The sequence below is a fragment of the Lactuca serriola genome, chromosome 5 (genome assembly GCF_051521515.1).
Source record: "Lactuca serriola cultivar US96UC23 chromosome 5, Lser_US96UC23_V15, whole genome shotgun sequence".
In the NCBI taxonomy this organism is placed as follows: domain Eukaryota; kingdom Viridiplantae; phylum Streptophyta; class Magnoliopsida; order Asterales; family Asteraceae; genus Lactuca; species Lactuca serriola.
In genome coordinates, this window is record NC_136412.1 from 171,460,417 (window position 1) to 171,486,425 (window position 26,009).

At 36.1% G+C, this 26,009-nt stretch overlaps 1 pseudogene; it reads left to right on the plus strand.

Moving 5' to 3' along the window:
- The first annotated feature begins 4,264 nt into the window (after positions 1-4,264).
- On the plus strand, positions 4,265-24,473 carry LOC145049943 (lysine-specific demethylase JMJ26-like; annotated as a pseudogene).
- The last annotated feature ends 1,536 nt before the right edge of the window (positions 24,474-26,009 follow it).

The following is a 26,009-nucleotide window of genomic DNA, read 5'->3' on the forward strand; positions in this document are numbered from 1 at the left end:
TTCTGAAGGAAGGTTTCAAACGGAGTGAAAAGGAAGACACACTGTTTATAAAGAAGAATTCTAATGGAGGTATATTGCTCCTGAACCTATATGTTGATGACCGTATATACACAGGAAACTGTGAAACAATGCTTCAAGATTTTAAGGAGTCTATGATGAAAGAGTTCGACATGAAAGATCTAGGAAAAATGAATTTTTTTTGGTATTGAAGTAAAGCAAACCGACTCGGGCATCCACATTTCCCAGCACAAGTATGTAGTAGAAATCTTGAAGAAGTTTAATTTAAGCAACTGCAACCCAATTGTCAATCCAATTGTCCCTGGAAGCAAGTTATTCTCTGAAGAGAGAATGAAAGTAGATGTCACTCTATTCAAAAAATTGTGGGAAGCCTCATGTACATCACTAATACACGTCCAAACATTCAATATATGGTAAATCTTATTAGCCAATTCACGTCAAATCCCACAGAAATGCACTTTGCTGTAGCAAAAAGAGTGTTACGCTACCTGCAAGGGACATTGGATCATGGGATCTGGTACAAGAGAGGTGGTGAAGGTTCACTAAGAATTTTTACAGAAGGTGATTTCGCTGGTGATCTAGACAATAGAAAAAGCACATTAGGTTATGTATTTTTTTTGGGATGATGGTGCAGTTGCATGCTCTTTAAGAAAGCAGGATATTGTGGCTCTATCCTCCACAAAAGTTGAGTATGTGGCAACGACTTCGTGTGTTTGTCAGGTGTTATGGATGAAATAGGTGCTAATGGAGTTTGGTGTGAATCAGCAAGGATGCATAGCAATTAAATGTGACAACACGTCTACCATTAAGCTCTTTAATAACCCGGTTTTTCATGGTCGATGTAAGCATATCGATGTTCGTTTTAATTTCTTGAGAGATTGGGTGAAAAAGGGAGTCATCAAGTTGGAGTACTGTAGTTCAAGTGAGCAGCTGGCATATATCCATACTAAACCTCAGGGACGTGAGACTTTCTTGAAGTTGAAGGCAAAACTGGGAGTGTGCTCGTTCAAGGATGTGCAAACTTGAAGTTAATCATTATCAAGTTTGCGGGAGGATTTGATGGAATAAAGCTCACGTGTAAAAGGGTCTTTTAGTAATTTTTAGTATTTGAATAAGTTGTTGTCAACACGTTTTGTTTGAACTGTTTCTTTAGTCGAGTCTTTTGGTTTTTCCATATTATTTGCAATTTGTTAGGCTTACTTCCGTTGTATTTTGTTGCATTTCAAGGCTTTTTACCCTTTTCAATGAAGAGTTATCAGTTGTGTGAGTTCTCTACCACTGTTTCTTCCAGGTTCTTTATGAGCCATCAATATTTCTCTTATATCTAAATGGTGGTTGCGCCTTCGAGTGGACTCGACGTCCCTATGGGCCCAAGTCGTTAATGGAATTCATAACATCCGTTATAAATGTAATAACCGTATATCCACAAAACGTATTAGTGGTGTTTGGAATAATATTGAAGGTATCGCCGAAGACTTGAAGAGGATGGGGATTGAGATGAGCAAGGTGATCGTCAAAAAAAGTGGGAAGGGTAATGCTACCCTTTTCTGGCATGATCGATGGGTTGGATCGGAAACTCTCAAGACAATGTTCCCTGATCTATACAAAATCGAAAGAAAGAAAAGATGTCTACTTATGGATAGGGTGAATGTCGAGGGCCCATCCAGGGACTGGATCTCACATCCATCTTCCGTAACCCAACGTGCAAAACCAATGGGTTTATTAGCTCTCGTCGGTACCTTCCTGCCAAGCACACGTGATGACAGTTGGTGATATGAGTTTGGATTAAAATTCTCAATCTTCAAGTTCCAACCCAATTTGGATCGTAATGGGCTCATCCCTTGATATAAGTATGGATAATGTGAGCTATAATAATGATAAATTGGTACTCGCCACATGGCATGTGTTGTGGCAAAATTTGTGTGTATGGTAACATGGGAAGTTGATATGGACGTGGATTAATGCATGAGAGTTACAATGGAGATAGTTAAGTGTGATGGAGTTATAGAGTGGGAGTTACAAATAAATCATTAATGTGATGGAGTTATGGAGTGGGAGTTAAAAATAAATAATTAATGCTCATTAGTGAAGTGGGAGTTACAAATGAATCATTAGTGGTCATTAGTGGTGTGTTTATTTCAGCTTTTAATAAGCCTTTAGTTGGCATAGTTATTAGAGTGTCTTTTGAGTTTTTTAACCGTTATCTTGTAAGGCTATATATAGCCATTTCCTTTCATTTGTAAGGATAGAATTATGTTTTTTTAATATATTGAAAATTGAACTGTTGTTCATTCCGAGTTGTTGTGACAATTCAAAATTTGATCCTTATTAGGATGCACCTCTTAATATTGATCTTGAACTCAAGTTAATAGGTTTTAACTTGTTTTCACAGAATTTCAAGCTATAGGTCTAGTTTGATATTCAAATCTATCCCTTTTTCGTTATTTTGTTCTTGTCAAATCCATTGTTGTTTATTCCGCTACAGTTTCAACCCCATTTGATATTATTTGTGGTGTCAAGCCCAATATTAGTATCAGTTGTTGTGTTAGAAGTCTAGATTCGTGTTAGTTGCACTTGGAGTGGTCCATTCACGTATCAGTTGGTCTGGTGGTATCTCTTCTGATGGCGTTTTTGATGTTAGCAGTCTACGCAGATTGATTAACTGGCCTCAATCGCTTGTGATTCATGGGAAGGTTGATTGGATTAGAGAACTTCCTAGTAAAGTTACATGTTTCGTTTGGCGAACAATGTAAAGTTGTATCCCATCTCTAATCGATTTATCCAGGAGAGGGCTTAATACAAGATCCATAATATGTAGTTACTGCTTTGAGGTTGAAGAAGATTTAGATCACATCCTCATCTCCTGCCCGTTTGCAAAAGATGTTTGGGATTCGATTTTCAGGTGGTGCGGTACCCCTTGGCATCAATTTAAAAAAGTTGGCGAGTGATTAAGTTAGCAAACTCATGTGGGAACTATCACATTAGGAGGAACTTCATCAACATTTGTTACGAGACATTGTGGTGGATATGGAAAACAAGGTGCGACAAAGCTTTCAAAAACAATCATATCCCACCAACCAAGGTAGTAGAGATCATTAAATCACACTTGGGTCAAGCTTAAGAGGTTGAAATGTGCATTTAAATGGGTTGAATGGGTTAATTGTCTTTTTTCTCTGTCTGTAGAACTTAAACTTGTTCCTGTTAGACCATTCGCATTGATGGCTTGCAAATGGTTTGCAAGGCCAAATAGACAATTATTTTATGCCACATAGGAGTGTGTCTTTCAAAACCTAAAAGACTTACAAAAGTATTATATTAGTATTTTAATCAAATAGTCATATCAAGATATTAAAAACAATTGAATTGATATATTATATTACCTTTATAATAAAGTAATAATATCTAATCCATGTGTCTTGCAAACATTATACAGGTGGCGTTTACAATATATTGTAAGGCTACCACTGATGTGGTTGTTCTTAAATCGTTTAGCTCTTGTTAGGATGGTAGTAGGTTCAAAATAATTAATATATATATATATATATATATATATATATATATATATATATATATATATATATATATTAAAGAAATGAATCTTAGGAATAGTAAACTTGCTATTTTTTTTGGCAACTTTGCTCTTCACTCTTTGGCCATTTTGACACTTTTGGTTTTTGCAATCAATAATTTTACACTTTTTAGGAAACTTTTAATATTTAAAGTTTGGTCCCAAAACTTTAATGTTTTGACAACTTTGATCCATTTTTGAAAAAGTTGCTAATTTCTACCCTTTAATTCTTTAACCATTTTGACACTTTTGGTCCTGCTTGCAGTCAAAACTTTTATATTTTTTCATAAAAACATGAAAAAAGCGGTCTGTGGCAAAGCTCGGGCTTTTCATCCTTACACTTTTTACGTTTGTCATATTTATAGATTTGGAAACAATATTGAAAACTTCTGGCCCCGCCTAGCGGTGTCACCTTTCTAGTTTATAATAATAATAATAATAATAATAATAATAATAATAATAATTAATATAAAAGTATGATTTGATGCTTACTAACCTTGTCAGACTGTGATACGACGTGGTAATTAATTCTATAGCATATCCGGTTTGACAAACCCGCGAAGTGGAGTTCAACAGTCGGAATCCCTCTTTTGAATCCGTCAGCATACCCCCACTGTTTTCGAAACCCCGATTGCACCCACTGTTTTTCTTGAGTCTCGAGAAGTATAGTGTTTATTGATGACGACAACGATTAAGAACAACATGAATCTTGTTGAGGCCGAAGATGATGCTGATGGAGGTGAAGAACAAATCGAGGTTTCTGAATCTGAAGTAGAAGGGACGGAGTGTGTTGAGAAGAAGAATGGTAGGAAAAGAGGTCTGGACAGGAACACTGATACTAAATCTCAAGAGAAAAAAAATAGGCCATGTGTTCTTCAGAAGCAGGCTGTTTCTATAGAAGAAGAACGGGAAATGACGATTATTGTTGTCTTGTCAAGTGATGATGAAAGCGAGTCCCCAGAAGAAGCAGAAGAAGGTATGGCTGATGCTCACACTGCTCTTAGAACTCCTGATGAAGATGGGAATGGTACCAATAAACTAATAAACAACAAAGAGGACAAAAAAGAGAAGTGGAAGCGCAACATGAGTACTAGGAATGATGGTATCAATCATGCCGATATATTCAATCATCAGGATGATGTTGGAGAGAAAGGAGGGAAGAAGAAACACATGCAGTCGGCTCCGCAGATAGAAAATACTGGTGAAGAAGATCAAGATAAGAGAAGCCAGGCAGATATCAACTCAAGCAGTAACGATGGACCAAAGCCAAAGTATTATGCCAAGAACATGGTTCGTGGCAAAAATGTAATATTCTGATTTCTGTCGTTCTGGTGTCTCTTTTTTTGTATTTAAAGAAGTCTGCTTGATTGCTTTTGGACATATTTGATCTTACATGATCATCTCTTTGTTCTAGGGAAATCTAATTAAGGTAGTGTCAAACATGTGCCATCAGTGTCAAAGGAATGACAAGGGACGAGTTGTTCGGTGCCAGAAATGCACTACAAAGCGTTACTGTGTGCCTTGCATGAAAAAGTGGTATGACTTTTCCAAATAATATTCTTCCTTTTTAGCTGAGCAATGAATTTAATGCTTGCTTTGCAAGGTTCAGTCTAATCTACCTGTCACATTGCTTTTTAACGTTTGTGGGCAACGATGCATTTTTGCATTAGGATTACTAAATCCTTAGCCACCATTGACCTTTGTGATTGCTAAATTGATGTCTAATCGTAGAAATTGCTTGGTGATTATGTTACTTGGAACCATCTATATTGACTTAACACGTACTATGCTGTCCTCTGGCAGATTTGTTAATAATCTATTTGGAATTTGATCTTTTTTTACAGCCTTTTCAGCTTATTCTCTTTGTTTATCTCTGTCATGTAGGTACCCTAACATGACAGAGGAGATGTTTGCTGAGCGTTGCCCTGTTTGCTGTGATAATTGCAACTGTATATCTTGTTTGCGAAATCCCTAAAGTTGGTTCCTGCAGCTCATCTTTTGTTTTGGAACTTATTGTTCTTCTTACTATTACCCAATTAAAAAAATGCAATACTGAAATTGCTTGTGATTTTTAGGTCAAAGAGAAGATTGATTTCAAACCTAATGATGATCAGAAAGTTCGATATTCTATTTATATCCTACATGTGCTTTTTCCATTCCTGAAGCGTCTGAATGAGGAGCACATTAAGGAGAAAGCAATAGAGTCTAAAATTCAAGGTATTTTGGTTGTCAGTAGGTGTTTTTGCTGTATGATATCAGTAGTCAAATAATCAGTACTTATCTTTTTATCATTTGTTTAGGTTATCTTTATTTAAAATAATGAGTATCTAGTTGTATCTTTTATTTTGGGATAGGATTGTCGTTGAACACTATTTAGAGGACTTTATGATCGTCTTATTGATTATGGAAAAAAAGTTTTGAGTATTAGACTTTGGGAGACCCTGTTTCTCGAATTACAAGAACTGTTTCTGGTTTTTCTTTGCATTCTGTTTCTGGTTCGTATCAAATTGATAATTTTGGCAACAATAACGGATTATGGGCTAGATCTTGGTTTCCTATCTAAATTGAGTAAACTAGTGCAGAAAATCGTCTCTTGTTAAGTCTTGTCACTCCATTGTTTTCCTCCGTTGATGGTGGGTTGGAGTGATGATAGCGTGAGCTTGTTCGCTAAAAGGGTTGTTTGAATTCATTTAGGGAAAGTTTCTCTCTGAATTTATTTCTTCGCAGGATCTTCTTTATCGGAGGTACGGTTGAAAAAGGTGAACTGCAGTTTGGACGAACGCATGCGCTGGTATGTCATTTAAAAGATTGTTCAGGTATTTGAGGGTTTTGTTCTATAATAATTGATAATTGATTCATTGCCTATTCTGTTTTGTCACATGATGTATGCAGTGACTGCTGTAAAACGTCAATTTTTGACTTGCATAGAAGCTGCCCTTCTTGTCATTATGACCTTTGCCTTCAATGTTGCTTTGAATTACGAGATGGCAACCTTCAAGGAAACAAGGAAGAGGTTATGTTTGAATTTGATAATCCAGGTTTTGATTACTTGCATGGGGGGAAACCCCTAAAAGTTAAGAAGGCTTCTGAAGATCCTGCACCAGAGGAAAAACAAAATTATGACTGGAAGTCTTTGGATGATGGTAGAATTCCATGTCCTCCAGAAAGCATGGGTGGTTGTGGACTTGGGATTTTAGAGTTGATGCATGTAAACCAACTTGACAGTTTTTCAGAATTGTTAGAGAAAGCACAAAAGTTCTTAAAGATGCACAAACTGGAGGATGATATGCAAGATATGCCTGAGAAATGGTGCTCATGTTCAGATGCTGATGGTCAGCAGTTACGTAAAGCTGCTTCTCGTGAAGATTCAAATGACAATTACTTGTATTGTCCACATGCTATAGACATAAAACCTGGAGATTTAAAGCATTTTCAGTGGCATTGGTCAAAAGGGGAGCCAGTAATAGTCAGCAATGTTCTAGAAACCACACTTGGGTTGAGTTGGGAGCCCATGGTCATGTGGCGGGCTTTTCGCCAGGTTATGAATACCAAACATGATAAGCTCTTGGATGTGTCTGCTTTTAATTGTTTAGACTGGTGTGAGGTTGGTTAAGTTTGTCGTTTTTTTTATATATTTAACATTGACTATTAGATTGTATAGGTGTGCTCTGTGGTAATTGGTGGATGCATACGGTTTATGCTCGCTTGCAAGATTATATTCTATTATTCTGATAACGAACTCTTTTTCTTAAACACATATATCTCTCCATCTAATATTGTTATTAGATTGTTTTCCTTCTATGTTAATTAATACCACATTGGAATATATTACATGCCTAATCAACAATTACCATGACATGCAGGTTGATATTAATGTTCATCAATTTTTTTCTTGGTATATGGACGGTCAATATGATAACAAAGGGTGGCCTACGATCCTAAAGTTGAAAGACTGGTTACTATCAAATTCATTTGAAGAACGGTTACCACGTCATGGTGTTGAGTTCATCACTTCCTTGCCCTTCAAAGAATATACACATCCTCGTGATGGATACCTTAATCTTGCAGTCAAGTTGCCTGAAAATTTTTTGAAGCCAGACATGGGTCCTAGAACCTATATAGCTTATGGTGTTCATCAAGAATTGGGACGTGGGGACTCTGTAACTAAACTTCATTTTGACCAGTCTGATGTGGTATGCTTTTTCTTTATTAATATGCCAAAGTCTTGTGCTTGAAATTTCTTGTTCTGATTTCAGGCAGACCCATGATCATAAGTGTTGGATTTCATCTGGTATATATCTGAAGATTAGAGAAAAGGAAAAACCCCAATCGAAAATTATATCTTCAATTCTTCAAAATTATTTAATAGGCACAACACAAGGCCATCTTTTATAGTTTTCAGACTCGTAAGATAAGCAGAAAAATACAAAACTTATCCTACTTCTATAATTATGAATAGATAAACACTGATCAATAAAACAAGGGAAAATTTGTGAAATGACCAAAAAATGGGGTAGTTTGAAAAAATGACCAAGGATTTGGGAATTTCGGAAAATGACCTTGATTTCTGCAAAGAGGAGCTTTGCGGAAGGGTAAATCCTCTAAGGAAGGATAAATGCTCTGAGGAAATGACATGGCAGGGGAAAAAGACAAAAAATTTAGCTATGCATGGTTCCGTAGAGGGTGCATCGGTTCTGCAGAGATGCCCGGATCTGTATTCCGACCCTCGTAACTTTTCATACGAGCTCGAAATGAGTTATAGAGACTAAAAAATGGGATGTTGGGGCTGTTTCAGCTAGGGGTGTAATCGAGCCGAGTCGCGTCGAGCACTGCGAAACTCGACTCAGACTAAAAAACTCGAGCTCGAAACTCGGCTTGAAATGAAGCTCGATTACTTAGATAAAGTAATCGAGTCTTTCGAGCTCGACTCGACTCAATTAGCTCCTAAAAAATAAAATCACATCAAGTTACAATAGAAACACAATGAGGCTCGTGAGCCCGACTCAGCTCATATCTATAATATGTAAATATGAAGAAAACAAACGATAAACTGTAAATATAACAATACTCAATTAAGCTCGTGAGTTTCATGATCTGAGTATTTCTATACTCAAGCTCGACTCGATAATCTACTCGAGTAGCTCGAGCTCGACTCGATTTAAACCGAGTGAGTCAATATCGAGGATTTTTCGAGTTGGTCTGAAAATTACACCCCTAGTTTCAGCCTTTTTTTTCTTTTTTTTTTCTATTGTTTTACCATATTCCGACCCACATAACTTTTTCATACGCACTCAGAATGAGTTGGTTTTTTCCTTGCAATTTTTTTATGCATTCTTGGCTACAAATTAAGCTTGAGAATCAAGTTAATTGGATAAGTATTGACTAAGTTAATAGAGTTTCAAACATGGATAGTCGGGGCTCTTCAAATTTCGATACTACAAAATTTTGGTACTGAAGGGTACCAATACCAAACTGGTACCGGTATGTCCTATTCGGTTCGAGACTCGGTACCTTCATCTCGGCCATTTCGGTTGTCATACTTTTGGTTGGTTTAGTACAGATCTCACCCCTATTATGGTGTATAAAGTCTAGGACGAAGATCCATGTAGACTTCCTCTTCCGACTCTCTTTTCAAGAATGCATTTTTAACATCAAGTTGATGAAGTTGTCAATCCGTTTGTAGCATGAGATAATAAGAGAACCAAATGGAGTTGAACTTTGTTTCTGCATAATACAGTTCTCCCCTGAAGATTGGTTTTGGGATAGGAAGGAGTTGAACTTGTACACACTTTGGTTTAGGGAAATACCCAACGAACAAAGGTAGTGCATCCAAGAATTTAAGGGGTATTTGTGATAAGATGCAGGTATGATTGTATGAAGGAACATAGACAGAAGGGAGTCATGTGTGGTTTGAAATTGTAAGATGCGAGAGGGCAAGCTACTTAGGAACATAATTGCATGGAAGAAGAGAACAAGCTACTTCTAAGAGGTGATGATTTTTCTGGTTCAGCCACCCTGTTTTGTTGTAGGGTCAACGATCCTGAGGTAATTTGAAAGATACCTCTTTTCCCCGTTTTGTTGTGGGGTCAACTCATGAGGTAATTTAAATTAAAGACACCTCTTTTATTAAGGAAATGACCAAGGTGGGAATGAAAAACTCTATTTTCATTATCAGTTTGTAGAACATGGATTTTGTGGAGAGTTGATTTAAAGATCATTCTATGGAATTGTTAAATGACCGGACCTACCTCTATTTTTTCTTTCATGAGAGAACCATGTAACAAATATACGGTAGTCACTAATGTAATAAACCATCGGGACCCAGAAATATTAATGACTTGAGATGGTCTCCATATATAACTATGTTATGTATTAGGTAGAAAGCGTGAGAGGCTTTACAGGAAAGTGGTTCCAATAGAATGTCAGTGAATGTTTCTATAATTGACAAATTTTATAGTGAAACAAAGTAAGAATTTTATGAGGATTTGGGAGATAATTCTCTAAAATTGTTCCCATCATGACTTTGCTACGACTCTCTTCACTTTTCTGTTCAGAGAATGTCTCCTGAAGACTTAGCAATGGTTTGGTGCTCAAGATTCTTCCTCAAATTTCATCAAGTTTCCTATGTGATCAGTTTCGTGGTACTTGTGTAATTTGTTGTTATTACTTATGAGTGTCAAGTGCGTCTAGTTGTCGCCAATAACGAATTATTGAGGTATCATAACCGGTAACAGAATTCTTCCGGTTCCAAAAAAAAAGATAATTTTCTCTAAAGAAGATCGTGTAGCACACCCTTGATCTCGAAGATCGTGCTGCTTCCCAAATTTTGCCAACTGTCTTATACAATAAAACAACCTAACAATTAGCTGGATAAGGATAAACTACATCAACACTAATCTGGATAAATATACTTCAACAAAGCAATTACATTTGGCTCTTTAGGCATCATCAAGAAACCTTTGTTTCTTTCCTTTAGGTTAAAGAAGTTGTCCATTTCAGTTTTTATGAAGAAGAAATTTAATCTTTTAATAATGCAAGTTCATTTAGTTTCATATCGCACTTGCATTTTATGGAAGTCTCAATTTTCTATTCTATGCACATGTGATCTGTTTAGGTTTCTATACATTTTCATTCATAAATATCTTTTCTGGTGATATGCAGGTGAATTTGTTAACTCATACTGCAACTGTGACCCCCAACTCCAAACAGCTTAAACAGATAAATATATTGAAACAGCAGCACAAGGCTCAGGATCAAAGGGAACTTTTTGGACTGGTAGGGAAGACACAACAGGATGTTGATAACACAAAAGATGCTACTTCCGAGCATGCTGTTGGCTTGAAGAAACAAGAAGAGGAAACTGGTATCGATTGTCTTGAATCTGAAGTTGAAAAAAACTTGTGTGATATCGATATTGTGGAAGAAACAGTGATGGTGTTAAGATTAAGACTATAAGCCTTTGATCTGGACAGAACGCCAACAAAACTTTTTATTAAGAGTTTGGCATGGGCGGAACAAGCCTTTGACCAAGTCCAATGGGACTATTTTCCCAAATTTTCGTCCCATTTAAAATCATTATGACTGGAACAATTAAAAGAGGCTTCACATTGCACCAAAAAGACCCTATAGCCTATTCACAACCTTCGCCTTTCTCGTCTCATTTCATCATCGAACGCCTCTCACCTTCATCATCAATTCTGGTCGTCTCTTTTCTCACGCCTGTTCAGCTTCTATCAACATAATTTTTTGTTTTTTTCTTTTCACTAATTGCAACAGTTAAAATCAAAATGAACATCAGCTATCTATTTTTTGGATGTACCTGGATTAACTTCAACTTGTGTGTGTTAATTCAGCTCAACCTGGCTATGGCTTTTCATGGTAATGAATGCCCACCAAAAGCCAAATCAGCTCTATTTTTTTTTCAATTGTTTAGTACAACCAAGAAGTCCAAGATAAACAAAAAAACTAAATCGAATCTTCAAATCTGTAAGTTGATTCATTAGAATACCAACCAAAGATCAATAACTCCATCTGAAGTCTGGTCTTTTTATAATGTGTGTGTGGGCGGGTGTGATTGTAAAGTAAAAAGATATTACAAATAGTTTATCCGTAAAACTCAGGGACAAGTTAGTAATTTTATTGTCATGTTTAGTCTTGATAAAGCCTCGCCAGACACTACACACATATTCTGTTCAGTCCAGTCTCGTTCTTGTCCAGTTCTGTGTACCAAACAATACCTGAAGGAGGAGCTATGTCAAGAGCTTAAGTTTATCACTTATAACAATCAAGAAGATAAGGGGTTTGTATGGTTCGCTAGATTTATCGGGAACAGGAATTCAGTTCTTTTCCAGTTCCAAGTTTAGTTACAAATGAGTAAATATATGGAACTGAATTTGGTTGGAATTCACAAAATCTATTGACGGATGAATTTTAACATTGTAATTTCTTCCAAAACATTCTGCCAATCAAACTCCCCTTAAGGGGAAGAGAAAGGATTCCCTAGGGACAAAATGAAAATGCAGGAAATTAAGTGAAGTGCAGGAAACAAGAGAAGTCTTCTGATAAATGCACAGAAAAATTTGATAGACCACATAGTGAAGAAGTTAACAATAATGAGCTAATAGAAGCTATTGAAAAATTTGATAAACAATATGACATTTCAGGTACTTGTGTGGATGGATTTGATCTGGGAGAGGGAGGCGCTCTGTGGGACATCTTTCGGAGGGAAGATACTCCTAAACTTGAGGAATATCTCAAAAAGCACTTCAGAGAGTTTAGAGATGTCTTTTGTCTTCCACTGCAACAGGTAATCCTTACTCTTTGTTGATGTTTACAGTTTACTATTAGAAGCTATGTGGTTGGCTATACATAATTAGAAGCATTTACATTATTGGATCAGTCTTGTGGACATCTTAATTATTATATATTTTTTCATAAGTGATTTTGTCTGTCTTTTTATAACTGCTGCTCTCATTAAGGAAAGAAGCGATGAATTATCATGAAGTTTAGAAGGTAAACATGAATTGGAGGGTGGAGAACAAATGTCTTATACTATGGATATAACTCTCTGTTAATGCTTAAGTGAATAATAATCCACTTTATTACTGCATCATTTATCTCCATTAGTGAACTAACTTGGACTTGACTCAAAATGCAAAACTATCTGTTCAGGTTAGAAAAGACTATTTGCTACTATCCTTGTTACTTACGTTTCACCCTTCAACATGATACCAACTTCATTCATGATGCGACTCGGTAGAAGACCAGGCCGTGACGATGAGGAAGAACAATCCGCTTGTCGATTTGAACAGGCATAAGCAGATTCAATTTAATGATGCAAATTTTTGAAGTATTTAAAACTATTTAAACTTCCAAAATCCTACATACAAACCCTAACATACATCCGAAGACGAAGTCTAAGTGCCAGAGACTTTGAGCCTAGCCGGCTCTGATACCACTGTTGGGTTATGAGCCTAACTAAAAGACCAATCGGGACAACGTAAGCAACAATAATTGTCTGGTCTAAGACTCATAACAATAGATCTAGCTCAATACAAACATCTATGCAACTTGAAGGACTTAATAAAATGAATCGCACCTTTGTGTTCTGCTTTGATTTCTTTGACTTAATCAGTTGTCAATTGATCGGACTTGAGAACCCAACATATAGTTCCTCTCTTGTAATCACACCCAAGACGCAACATGATACACCCTGACAAATCCTAAAGCTTTAATCAACCAAGGTCAGTGATTCACCAATGATGGTCAATTCCCTCATATTACAGGAGAGTAGACTCTCAAACAATAAGAGAATAACAGAACAACAAAGAAGATGGAGTCGAGCAAAAAAGAAGAAATCATATCATATATTATGTTAATCTCAATCTGATGTATATATACATCTCTCAAGATTCACTTTATTACCCTAACAACGTCAATAAGATAAATAAGATAAATATTACTGAAATAAAAAGAAATAAAAGACGTTTTCTTAATTACTCAGCTAATGGGCCATTCCTGCACTTGGGCTCGAGTGATCTTTGGTTCGTATCAGTACCCCCGTCTTCATTTAATCCTTGACCCCAAGGATTAAAAGTTGGAAATAACTCCATAATCTTTTCTGCAACTTCCCAAGTAGCCTCTTCAGCAGGTTGGTTTTTCCACTGAATCAACCATTCTACCGCCACCTGATTATGTTTCTTTATCATTCTTTTGTCAATCAAAGCCTCTGGTTCTCTGCATGTTGTACCTTCATTTGGTGGAGGTGGTGCACTTATGGTTCCAGGAGGAATGCCAAAATGTCTCTTAAGCCTTGACACATGGAAGGTTGGGTGAATTTGACAACCTACTGGTAGCTTAGTTTATATGCAACAGGACCGATCTTTTCCAAGATTTGATATGGACCATAATATCGGTTTGATAACTTATGATTGGGTCGGTATTCAACAGAAGACTGTCTCTAAGCTTGTATTTTAAGGTACACCCAATCCCCTATTTTGAATTGCCTTTCGGTCCTCTTCCCATCTGCTAGTTGTTTCATTTTATTTTGAGCTCTGGCCATATGATGTTTCAACAACTTTATAGTTTGTTCTCTTGCAAGAAGACTTCTATCAACAGCTTCAAGGTTACTCTCTCCAGGCAGATAAGGCAAGTGGATTGGTGGTGGTTGCCCATAGACGACCTCAAATGGGGTTGTTTCGATGGTGGAGTGATAACTGGTATTATACCAGTATTCCGCCAATGGTAACCATTTTATCCACTCCATGGGTTTATCACTACACATGCATCTTAGATAAACCTCCAAACATCGGTTTACAACCTTTGTTTGTCCATTTGACTGGGGATGATAAGCGGTTGTCAAATTTTGATCCATACCTTGTATAGCCAACAATTCTGTCCAAAAAGTGCTTAAGAAAATCGCATCCCTGTCTGATAAGATGCTCTTAGGGAATTCATGTAGCTTAAAAATCTGGTCCATAAAAACTTGAGCTACTGTTATAGCGGTGAAAGGATGTGAAAGTGCCACAAAGTGAGCATATTTACTAAGTCTATCAACCACAACTAAGATTACTTCCTTACCCCCAGACTTAGGTAACCCTTCAATAAAGTCCATAGATACATCTTCCCATACTCTTTGAGGAATAGGTAATGGTTGAAGCATTCCTGGATAAGCAACTGTATCACTTTTGCACTTCTGACATGTCACACACCTCTTAATGAACTCTACCATGTCTCGTTTAATGCCTTTCCAATAAAACAACCGAGTTAACCTTTTCCAGGTAGCTGTAACACCTGAATGACCTCCTTGAGCTAATGTGTGATGCCATTTTATTAACCGGTTTCTCATATCTGGTACATTACCTACAACAAGTTTTCCTTTTCTTCTTAATTCACCTCCTTGCCACGAGTAATGATTATGTGATCCTGAATTCTTTTCCTTATTATTAATCAGCAGTTGAAGACCTTCATCCGACTTCCAGGAAGCTGAAATCTCCTTTATGAGACCCGATTGTACCATAGATAATGCCATTGTTAATAGTTCGCTACTTTGTACCCTTGATAAAGCATCAGCTACTTTATTGGTGATTCCCTGTTTATATCTTATCTCATAGTCGAACCCCAATAACTTAGACAACCATTTCTGTTGGAAGGGAGTTGATATTTTATTTTCCAATAAATATTTAAGACTTTGCTGATCGGTTTGGATAATAAAATGACTATCTAATAGATATTGACCCCATTTTTGAACAGCAAAAATGACAGCCAGCAATTCTCTTTCATAAGTTGATTTCATAAGCCTTACTTATAAAAGCGATCGGATGCCCATTTTGCATCAGCACTGCACCTATCCCACACCCTAAGCATCCATCTCAATAATGAATGTAGAATTAAAATCTGGAAGCGCTAGCACATGTGGTGTTGTCATTGCCTTTTTAAGAGCTTCAAACGCAATAGTGGCAGCTTCGGTCCATCTAAAGGAATCCTTCTTGAGTAAATCAGTAAGTGGTTTACAAATCTTTCCGTAATCCTTGACAAATCGTCTATAGTACCCAGTTAGACCCAAAAAACCCCTCAATTGTTTCAAATTTTGAGGAATGGACCAATCCTGTATAATTTGTATCTTAGTCAGATCCGTTGCCACGCCTTCTGGAGTAATTACATGGCCAAAAGAACATTTGCTCATCTTGGCTAAAAGTTCTTCTTCCATGGTCTTCAACACGATTTCTAAATGTTGGAGATGTTCCTTCCAATTTCGACTGTAGATCAATATGTCATCAAAGAATACCGGTACAAATTTTCTTAAATAAGGTTTAAAAACATTGTTCATAAGTCCTTGGAAGGTTGACGGAGCATTTGTGAGCCCAAAGGGCATGACAAGAAACTCGAAATGCCCGCAATGAGTTCTAAAGGCTGTCTTGTAAACATCTTCTTCTGCCACCCGTACCTGGTAATAACCTGATCGTAAATCGATTTTCGAAAAGAAGGCAGTCCCATGTAGTTCATCAATTAGTTCTTCAATTAATGGTATTGGAAACCTGTCCTTTATAGTTTCTTTGTTCAACGACCTATAATCCACACACATTCTCCACCCACCGTCTTTTTTTTTTACCAATACCACAGGGGAAGCAAAAGGACTGCTACTTTCGCGAATTACTCCCTGCCTCAGCAGTTCTTAAGTAAGTTGTTCTATAGCATCTTTTTGTAGTAATGGGTAACGATAAGGTCTCAAATTGATTGGATTACATCCCTCCTTGAGGGGTATTCGATGATCAAACTCTTGTCTTAATGGTGGAAGAGTTATGGGTTCAACAAAAACACATGAATATTTAGGCACCAAGAGTTGAAGTTCCAGTGGGAGTTTCTGATTCTTTGATGGTGATGTCATGTTCACCTGGTAGTTAGGTATGGATTTTCCCATTGCACATAGTTGCATATGCATTAATTTACCTAATTGTTAAGCTTTAACGATGCTTAGTTTTGGCCTCTTTGATCCTCTCAAAACCATTTTCTTCCCTTGGTAATTAAACTGCATTTGTAAGATGTTTAAAATCCCATAAGATAGGACCCAAAGTTGACAACCATTGTACTCCCAAGACCATATCGCACCCACCTAACGGAACTAGGTAAACATCTGCTTTAAACTCCATTCCATGTATAGTCCAACAATTTTTTTTACAGTCTCGGTGCATGTTAATTGACCACCACCTGGTATTTTAACCTTCATGTCTTGTCCTGTTTGAATGTTTGGTGAGCTAAAGGACTGATTGTTAGGTTTGAAGTTGGGTTTGTTTTGTTTGGCCTGTTGCGTAGCTTCATGTAACTTAGCTAGACAATAAGCTTGTCAGAGAGTAGTAGGATTGAACATTTGGACAAGATATTGCATATCACTCTAAACCCAGCTAAAAAACAACTAAGAACATATTCTTTTGAGAGGGTGAGTCTACTTACAATTGTATCAAATGAGTCATGGTATTCCTTGACAGAACCTCTGTGTTTTAAGGAGACCAGCTCTGACATGGGATCATCATACAAATCTCCAAACCTTCCATTCAATTCAGCTACATATTCTGTCCAAGTTGGTATGGCGTTTTCCCGTTGTCTCAGATAGGCCTGATGCCATTGAAGGGCCTTACCTTCTAAATGAATTGCAGCTAACTTCACTCTAGCTTCATCACCCACATTGTCCAACATAAAAAACTGCTCACACTTGTACAACCAAGACTTCAAATCATCCCCCCAAAATTTTGGGAACTCAACCTTTGTCATTCTTGCAGAGTAACAATGTTAATTGTTTTTCGGGGTATAATCATGATTGTTGTATTTTTGGGTAGCCACCCATGAGTATTCTCAGTTCCATTCTTATTTCTAACTAATTTGGTGATTTGCATGCTTAGGCCAACAAGCAAATCATTAATTTCCGCAATATCACAAGTATTTTCAGAGTTTGACACAGCCTGTTGGTTATAACCTTCTATAAGGTTTTTTAAATTCACCTCAATTTGATGCGGATCAGATACATCTCCTTCAGAAGTTTGTTTTTGATTATCAGTTTGGGAGTTCTCACCACCTTTTAATGATTTTAACACTGATCGCGTTTCCACCATCTTGGGAGTTTCCGAGGAACAGTTGAGCTTTGATACCACTGATTCAAGAGTTTCTGAGGAACAGTTGAGCTTTGATACCACTGATACACCCTGACAAATCCTGAAGCTTTAATCAACCCAGGTCAGTGATTCACCAACGATGGTCAATTCCCTCAGATTACAGGAGAGTAGACTCTCGAATAATAAGAGAATAACAGAACAAAGAAGAAGATGGAGCGAGCAAAAAAGAAGAAATCATATCATATATTATGTTGATCTCATTCTGATGTATATATACTGATATACATCTCTCAAGATTCACTCCGTTATCGTAACAACTTCAATAAGATAAATATTGCTGAAATAAAAAGAAATAAAAGCCATTTTCTTAATTACTCAGCTTATGAGCTAATGGGCCATTCGTGCACTTGGGCTTGAGTCGGAAATACCAGAGCTTAGGCCAGATCTTTGGTTCGTATCACAACAATCAACAAATCTGAAAGTACCACTGAGAACCAACGCGAAACAAACTCAATCAAAGGAATTTGATCGGCGACACGATGCAGAAAAAGATGCATCGCGACGTGTGGTATTGATCCTTCGAGGTTTTCTAGGGTTTTTCAGAGCATATGGTGTGGGTCGTGTTGCTTCTTGTTGTGGCTGAGTTGGCAGCCCATAACGCCGTTATAACATCAAAAACACCGCCCCCTCCTTGTTGCATCTTGTTGAGGTGCTTCTTGTTGTCTCCATGACAAGAAGCAACGTGATCACCTATTGGTTGCCAAATTATCTCTCTCTATCTCTCTCCTCTTAACATGGTGTTGTAACACCATGAACACCACCCCCCTCATCTTGTTGCTTCTTGTTATAACACCACTTCAAGTTGCCCATACCATATGCTCCCAAGGGTTCCGACTTTTGGAGCTAAGAGGCTAAGTTTGCATTATTCCAAAACCGGGATTTTACCCATTTATTTATAGGGAGGTGATTTAAACTCCAAGGGTTCTGACTTTTGGTCATCTTATAATTTATTAATTATCTAGATTTTTGGTAATTATCAACGAATCAAATATTTATATAATATTTCATATTCTTCATGCTTTTCTAATTAGTTAATTAAACTATTAATTAATTAATAAAACAAGTCCCTAAAATAAATATCTTTTAAGTTTTGTTTTATTTTTTTTTGTGTGTAACCCAAAAGGACACTGCGATTTCTAGTAATATTTCTGATTTGTTATGGCTATGGGCACTATTCTTTAACATCAACTCTAAGTTATCATCAAAGCCTACAAGGCCACCTGTGATTCATGTATATAGTAGGCAACGGTGTCCTACATCAGATCCTGATAGAATACCATCTTATTCTATAGGGCCAAATACTAATGATTCGATTACTACAAGTGATCAACCATCTTCCGATACACAAGATCATGACCTTGATGCTCCCATTTTCTTAGGGAAAGTTAAGTGTTTGTGTACTTACCCTATATCCTCTTTAGTAACCTATGGTAAATTGTCTTCAACTTCACGTGTTATAATCTCTACACTTGTTACTATATATGTTCCTAAAACGGCTGGTAAAACTATGAACCATTATGGATGGCAGGATGCTATGATTGACAAGATCAATGCTCTCAATCATAATAATACATGGGATTTGATAGACTTAGATGTAGTTAAAAAGGCGATTGGTTACAAATGGGTATTCACTATGAAAGTCAATTCATATGGATTTGTATCTCTTCTAAAGGCAATGTTGGTTTCTAAAGAATATCTTATGGGTATGCTACTCTAAGACATTTTCTCCTGTAGCTAAGGTATCCTCCATCCTTCTATTCATTTCATTAGCTACTAATTATGATTGGCTCTTTCACCAATTGGATATGAAGAATGCCTTCTTACATGATGATTTACATGAGGAAGTTTATATGGAGGAATCACGGGTTTGTTGCTTAGGGGAGTATGACAGAGTTTGTAAATTGCGTACATCTTTGTATGGATTAAAGCAATCCCATGGGCTTGGTTCTGACCGTTTAATGTCGTGGTGGTAGAGTTTGGCTTACAAAGAAGCTCTCTTGTGATCATTTTTTGTTCTTTGTTTCATCATCTTCTGGATGCCTTTTGTCTGTGGTCTATGTTGATGACATTGTGATTATTGGATTGATGGAATTCAGATCAAGAAACTGAAAGATTTCCTTGTAACTTGGTTTTAAACAAAGGACCTAGGTCTTTTAAAATACTTTTTTTTTTGGAATTGAGGTCTCACGTATCTGATCTGTTGTCTCAACTAAAATATTGCTTGGATATTTTGAAGAATTTTGGGATAATCGAAACAAAACCTTGTTTGTCCATAATGATTCCAAATATGAATTTGAAAACATACGATGGAGATCAACTCGAGAACCCAAATAAATACAAAAAAATTATGGAAAAACTTAACTACCTAACAATTACACGTCCAAAGATTTCTTTTCTGATAAGTGTTATAAGTTGGTTTGTGTCATCTCCATAAACCTCTCATTGGAATGTGGTTACTCGTGTTTTGAAGTACATAGAGGGTGCTTCTCGTCATGGCTTCCTCTATCAAAATCACCTTCATAATGCCATCGAAGGGTTATTAAATGTTGACTATAATGGGGACCTTACAAACAGGGGGTTTACTACATGTTATTGTGTGTTTGTCAAAGGAAATCTAGTTTCATGGAAAAGTAAGAACCAAAACGTGGTTTTACAGGTCAAGTTTTGAATCCAAATACAGGGATATGACTCATACTACATGCGAGTTGATATGAGTACATAATCTTCTAGCTAAAATTGGGTTTGGTCCATAGTTACATAGTTACCAGAAACACGGTACGGTACGGGAAACGAGGTACGGTACGGTACGGGGTTCACGACATGTAGTGTATCTGGTACGGAGCAGGTAGGCTCATTTCGGTACGAACCGGTACATTGTATTGTATAGTCTGGTACAGTGTTCCTAATTCTAAGACATTTCATAAAATATATGTATACTATTACTTAACAATTTAACACTTCAAAGTTCAAACATAAAATACTTTATAAAAAAAGTACCAATTACCGAAACAAAAACAAAAGAAATACCACAATTACTTCATAATACTTAATAACAAAATCGACGCCTAAAATCCAATCGCAAGCAACAAAATCGACTTCAGGTATGCTCATTTTTCACACCAGGAACACTATTAGGTTCGATTAGGATTGCTATTAGGATCGATTGGATCCAATTTGGGATTCGCCATATATCACGTACCGGACCGATTTCGCTTCGATTGGGTACGGAGCGATTGGGTACGGGGGACGCCACTACTTGAGCGTTTCCGGTAACTATGGTTTGGTCAATCTAAACCAATAAACATGTATTGTGATAATGAGATGACTATCCATATTGTAGACAATCCTGTGTTTCCCGAAAGGACTAAACATATCGAAATAAACCGTTATTCTACTTGTGAAAAGCTAGAAGATGGAACCATCTGTACTCCCCATGTTAAAACTAAAACAGGAAGTCAACTAGCTGATTTCATCACCAAAGCTTTACATGGTTTGCAGATATTTGCTATTTGTAACAAGATGAGAATGATTAACATCTATGATCTAGCTTGTGGGGGAGTGTAAATATTGAACATATTAGGTTTGGCCTAGTTAGCCAATAGGCTTGTAGAGTTTCTTATGACTAGGGTTTCTACATCTATATATAGTCTTGTGTATTCTCCTTTTAAAAAATACACAATCAATAAGGCATTTTAATTCACCCTCAATGTTTTGTAGTTTACAATTTTCAATTAGTGTCTTGAGCCGGTTGATGTCGGTAGGTCATTAAAGGGACCACTTCGCATTTTAAGGTATCTTAAGGCCACACCAGCCTTGGAATGCGATATTAAGATCCGCTTATTTCCATGTAGGTGCATTTACCAAAGAAGGAGATGGCAGTATTAGCTTTTCTAATTTAGATTAGGCTATATACTCTATTTCCAAGAGACTGACTATCAAATTTTTTCATTTGTTGGAGTTAATTTAGCCTTGTGCAAAAACAAAAAACAACACATCGTCTCTTGACCAAGCACCAAGCCCAAAGAAAATCCATGGCAGATTTGTCATGCGAAATGACATGGGTAGGGAGACTCCTTAAAAAATTGGGAGTAACCAAAGTCCATAGTGATGATGAAAATTTAGTGTGGAAGCCAATCAACCATTCATATATCCAAAAGTTAAGTATTTCGTGAGAAAACCAAACACATCGAAGTTAATTATCACCCAATCACATACCGTGTCGTGGAAGCACATACAATCTCTTTATCAATCCAACCCAATGAGTATGCATTACTACCATGTACCAACATGCAGATATTTTCACTAACCCTATAAGGAAATGTCAAATTTAATTGTAGCAACTGCTAAAGTATTTGATCCAACTTAAGGAGTACTAGAGATGTATATATATATATATATATATATATATATATATATATATATATATATATATATATATATATATATATATATATATATATATATATATGAGTTTTAGGATTTTCTTGACTTGTATTTTTTCTTTATTTGGGAGAGATTTAGTTTCCTATTGATAGCTGAACATTCCATATAAGCTGTGGTGATTACCTCACCAGTAATACGTACAAGTATTTGTCCAAGATTTACAATTTTAATGAAAGGCAAGCTATGAACCTTTTAAACCTGTGTGTAGTTGCATCAGTCATGCCTATTTTTTCTTTTTATCATATGCGACAATTAGAAATTTTGCAAACCACTAAGAAAATGCTAAAGCAATGAACCAAGTTACTTTTGAAGGTGAAAACAGTCTTTTAATAGAATTTCTTTATGTATAGCATCACTTTCCTAAATAGTAATATTCTAAATTGTTTCATCGTGTTATCTTGGTCCAGGTTATCCACCCAATTCATGACCAAACATTTTACTTAACCATGGAGCATAAAAGGAAACTCAAGAAAGAGTTTGGTTAGTATGCATTTGCAAGGCGTGAATCAGTTCTCACTGATATAAAATTTATAATTGTGCTCATTTTTTGGTTCTCATCAGGAATTGAACCATGGAGTTTTGTCCAAAAGCTTGGAGATGCTGTCTTTATACCTGCTGGCTGCGCTCATCAAGTTAGAAATTTAAAGGTTAATAACCTACTACTAGCTTTGTAGATTCCTTTTCACCTCATTGCTTTGCTCCATTTGTCATTAAAAGGGATCAGGGTTTGATGTTGATCACATGTAGTTCATTAAGCTGTAGACTTCATAATATGGTAGGATTCATTTCAAAAAAAGTTTGGTCACCCTTTGGATGTTGAGGCTATATGGTTTCTTGATCTTTGAATTCTGTTTGAGGGTTTCTACTCATCAGAATATTATTAGCTTGCAGTTGTAATTGCATTGCAGTATTCATTTATGTTGCATGATATAAAGAATACTTCTTTTCTGAAACAAGCACCACTGTTTGATATGTGGTCTTTTGCAGTCATGTATAAAAGTTGCATTAGACTTTGTTTCTCCTGAAAACGTTGGTGAATTAATCCGGTTGACAGACGATATCCGCCTTCTTCCCCAAAATCATAAGGCTAAAGAAGATAAGTTGGGGGTAAACAATCTCTTATTACTTTATTGTATGCGTAACATCATTTGGTCAAATCTTTATCATAGTTTAAAAAACAACATAAAAATTAACTAGGTTCATAATAATACCAGTTTCATTTATTAATTGATTAGTTATAAATTAAAATTGTGCAATTGGTTTATGCCACCAATTTACAGGTGAAGAAAATTGCACTTCATGCCATGGAGACAGCTGTGAAGGACTTGGAAAATTTTGTTCCCAAGTAAGTTCAAACCATTTCCTAGACTAATTTTATCGGCAATCTGGTCCAACTGCCAGTCACAAATACAACAAAAAAGAAACTAACCAAAAAAACAAAATGAAAAGAAACACCGAACTAGTTGGCCTTTTTTTGTACGTTTTACTTTCCATGTGGCTTATTGGTTACTTTACCTTTTTTATGAAACCTTATCTGGTTATCAAAATGAATTTATTTGTATTTTAAAAAACAAAATACATCAAATTTCTTAATTCTTTCACTATAAGTAGAGCCCAATATTGTCATATTTCTATATACTTCCTCAACTTTTTCTTTCTAACATCTTTGATTTGTACTACAGATCTAACATGTCCAAATTTTTTATAGGAACTCTCAATATTTTGAAGACTCCCAAGATTATTTAAAACCTCAATGCTCTGAAAACATAGGGTCTTTTTCAAATCTTAATAAAGGTCTAATCAATGACAATCTCCAAAGCCCACAAAATACTGAAAATGGTGCAAAAGGTGAAGACATGGGACTACATATAGATCATGACACAACAAGTGAACGAGGGGACTATTCTGTCCACTCCAATCAAGAAACGCCAGATAGTGGTGGTTCTACAATTCGCTCTTCTTCAAGTAGAGACACATCTAATATGGAAGAAGGTAAGGGATCACTGTCCTCTTCGTCTCTTAATGACTTAGTTGCAGAACTCTGTGCCATTAGGGTTATTAGAGACAGAGAGGTTGAAGTCATGAAAAAAAGAGTTGAAGTCATGGAAAAAAGACTTGAATTCAAGCAAAAAAGGGAAGAAAGGAAACTCAAAAAAGAAGAAAGGAAGACTAAGAATTTTTATCTCATGCATCTCAATACACTGTTTGCGAAAGAGCACTTGTCGACAGAAGATGAAGACATCAAACGCCATTTCTTGGCAATGTTGTTCGGGAAGTGATTACAGTTTAGTTTACATGCATTTTCTTGATATTTTTTGCTCATTATTTACAAGAAAATGACACACGTCTACGATTCCTACTTTTGTCTATCTACCATGTAAGTGCGACATGAACACCAATAACAATACAACATGTGTCATCAGGTCCTCGATGGGACTTACAAACCGGAAACACTTGTACGTGAAGCAAATATAGCATTAATTTTGTACGTATGAGTTTGACTAAATACATTTGATTTTGTTGGAAATTAGAATCCCATTTCAGTCAGGAAATTGTAATTGTGAAATAAATTGTAATTGTGAAATAGTTGGCATTACACTCGCAAGTGATTGCTATATTGTGATATTTCCTACTCAATTGAGTTTTTTGAATAGTGTGGGTGATTTATTAGCTCTAGCTGGAAATTTAAGGGAAAAAAACAGTATATTGTTGTGGTAAGGATGTACCATTTAGTAGAAAATTTTAAACAAACATAAATCTCATAAAAAAAATCAAACATAGACTACGTCCTAACAAATAGGGATGACAAAAAGAACCAAAAACAATTGGCAAAAATCAAAAACCAAAGTTTTTGGGTCGGAATTTCTTGTTGGCTTTGGGGATTTTCGTAACACATGCAACTTAGGGCTAGAAGTTTAACCCGTAAGTGAAATTAATTATAAGATAAAATCTATATAATCTAAATTAAGTAAAAGTAGTTAGTTTAATCTTTCAAGTCGGTTAACTAAAAATAATTTAATTAAATAAATATGAGATAAGCTAGGTCAAAAACCTTAAGATTTGGAATTAATGGACACTTGAGTAAATCCATTTAACTGGAATTTATCCTTAATTGTAAGAATTATCATTTAATGTTGAACCATATGATCTGTGATCATCGTCGACCAAGCTGAAATCGACTATGAAAAAAGGACACGCTTTTCCTAAACATCCCCAAAGTATTTGTAAATATTGATGCTCAATGATGATTCGGACGAAGATCTTGTGTTGGTATGAACTTTTGTGGGTCTTTTATACTTTGCAATCGTTTTCATTCTTAAATTATTTTCTTTTTTCATAGTTTGTTGTTTATTCACTTCTCTTACTTTTAAGTTTCATGATGTTATTTGATGTTTTTGGGAATTTATTGGGATTTAGGTTAGATTCTGGAATGGGGGCGGAGACCGGAAATGGTACTAAAATTGATGTTTTCAAATAGGGATGGAGTGTAGGAATGGGGTTAAGCTTGTAAATTGTTCTTTAACTGTATTTCTGTATCTACACTGTAATTAAATTTATTCCTTGGTGGGCTTAATTTGAATTATCAACACAGGGACATGAGATTGAATACTAATAAAATGTAGATCGAGTAAACTAACCAAATGTTTATGACAACTTGGAGGTAATAACTAATTGTAACATCCATTTTCTTATTTTGATATTTTGGATCGTTGCTCGATCATGTGAAGGCCTTGGGCTTCAAGGAAATAATGTTTAGACCTTGTTCGCTGTTGATAATATTAGTTATGTGAGCTAAGCCATTGATTTTTGTTTTG